The sequence below is a fragment of the Aplysia californica genome, unplaced genomic scaffold (genome assembly GCF_000002075.1).
Source record: "Aplysia californica isolate F4 #8 unplaced genomic scaffold, AplCal3.0 scaffold00351, whole genome shotgun sequence".
Taxonomy (NCBI): domain Eukaryota; kingdom Metazoa; phylum Mollusca; class Gastropoda; order Aplysiida; family Aplysiidae; genus Aplysia; species Aplysia californica.
This window is the reverse complement of record NW_004797621.1, coordinates 50,959-53,213: the sequence shown is the minus strand read 5'-3', so window position 1 is coordinate 53,213 and position 2,255 is coordinate 50,959.

The window sequence follows — 2,255 nt, the reverse complement described above, 5'->3', positions numbered from 1 at the left end:
TCTAACATCATGTACTAGCCTATGCTTCACCCTCACCTATCCCGCAGACTGGCTGGCCATTGGGGCACCGCTGCAGATTTTGCATGCAGCTTCTTCAAACGTTAACCGTATCCGTACGTCGAGTTTTACCGTCGTATCCATACGACGTGGGGAACTCTGTGCTACCACTTTCCAAAGAGGAAACTTACTCGTTAATCCGATCCGTTCGCTTTGCATAGCAGTCTGTCAAAGTGATTTTTTGAGAAATACTGAAAGTTTCAAAGAGATCTTCGTACTAGAAGTAGCCTATTCTAAAATGTGAAAAATACAACCTCGGGGGTACCAAAATGACCCTAGGGCGTACGGATAGAGTTAAGAAAAAGAATAAGCCGACATAATGTATAATTAATCAAATGCTTCTGGGTCAAAGCAGACTGCCTCCTTAAAGATCAGAGAAGGTGAGGACAGAGGAGCATTTTATCGTTTAGGACCTGGATGCCACACTTGACTCTGTTATCCGGCACAAAGTTTCTTACAGATTGTGGACAGAATTTCCTCTCTTGTTTGCTTTAGTAAGGTTTTTACGGCACTCGCAACTGCATAATGTCATATGACTCATGAGTGCCAATGGGTGGATGTCAATAGAGAAGTCCATAGAGTGAATCAGACTTACTCTGCTCACCTCTCTGGCCTCAACAGCACGAAGTCTGCTTCGACTAACAAGGCACCCCGGAAATAACAGTTCACAAGAGAGTGACAAACATACAAAAGAAGTAGATCTAGAGGGAAAATGACGATAGTAAGGATAAGGGGAAAAAAAGCAGCTGTTCCTCTTGTGCTGCTCCGGCACAATATGAGCATGGGATTGATAAATCAGCCCATTTACAATTCTACTGTGCATAAGAACATGCTAATGTCCCCCTCCCACCCTTTGGGAATGGCCTAAGACAACTAATACTTCAGTCAGTAGCACTGCCCTGGTGGGGGTCTGCTCCTGTTTCATTTCACAGAGTTCACTACTACTACTGCTGCTGCTGCTGCCGCTGCCCCAGCTACTGCCTCTGTTTTTACCTCTTTCACAACCTCTACCAATTTCTTTAAATCCGAGTGTTCGTTACAATACAGTAGCAGACATGAGATTTTTGTGTAGATAATTAAACCTACAGGCACCGAGCAAGTAATGCAGATCTATAATGTATTCGAATTTCTCAATCAAGAGTAGTTGAGTTTCAAATGAGAGACATTTTCGTTTCTTTGATGCCATACCGAAGAGTGATATTAATTGCTGGGAAATTCCAGGAAAACAGACCTACACTGAACTCTACCCAAACACACGCATCGCAAAAGGGCTGATTAGTTCAAATGCACGCCCGTGTCATCTATCTTCTATGGCGTGTTGTTTGCCGAACAAGTTGTGTTGCTGTGTATAATAATAATAATAATAATAATAATAATAATAATAATAATAATAATAATAACAATAATAATAATAATAATAATTAATAATAATAATAACAATAATAATAATAATAATAATTAATAATAATAATAACATTCATATAGCGCATTTCCCAAAAAAAGTAGCTCAATGCGCTTTACAAGGGGGCTCTCGTGGCTTAGAGGTTAAGGTGTTGGCCTCTCATTCAAAGGTCCCGAGTTCGAATCCGGGTAGCGACCGAAAAATGTTCTTCTCTAAAATTGTCTCGTTTCACCTCTTTTCCTGTTCTCTAGCAATGTTCTGTTGTCTGCTTTCATTTCCACTTTCTGCCCCCACCCCGTCACCTCCTTTGCCCCCTCCTCTGGGCTCCTGACTCTTTCTGCAGCCTTTCTACCGCTACTCCTTGGCTCCTCCTTACTGCTGTCTTTCTACCACACCCCTGACCTTCTGGTAAGAAAGATCTACACCTAGCCTTCTCGGACAAGGGCGAAAAATCTCGGAGGGCCTGTGTGCAAGTTGCGCACGTTAAAGATCCCTTGGTGGTCTAAAATCTATAAGAGTAGGCTTCGGCAGCCACCCGGGCAAATTTCAAAATTTCCTACCAACTGAAAATATTAGGCGTGTCCCGCGCGCTCATATGACCTTTTGCAGTTGTGAGCGCCGTGAAACACTTTACAAAGACAAAACAATGCGCTTTACATTGGAATAAATGTACCAATTTTCAAAACCTTGCGTATTAGATCTACATGCACTTCATTTCTTCTCATGTATAGCCTAGCATACGGCAACGTTTGATTCCACAGACCATTGTAGTATTGATCAGCCCGGGGGGGGGGGG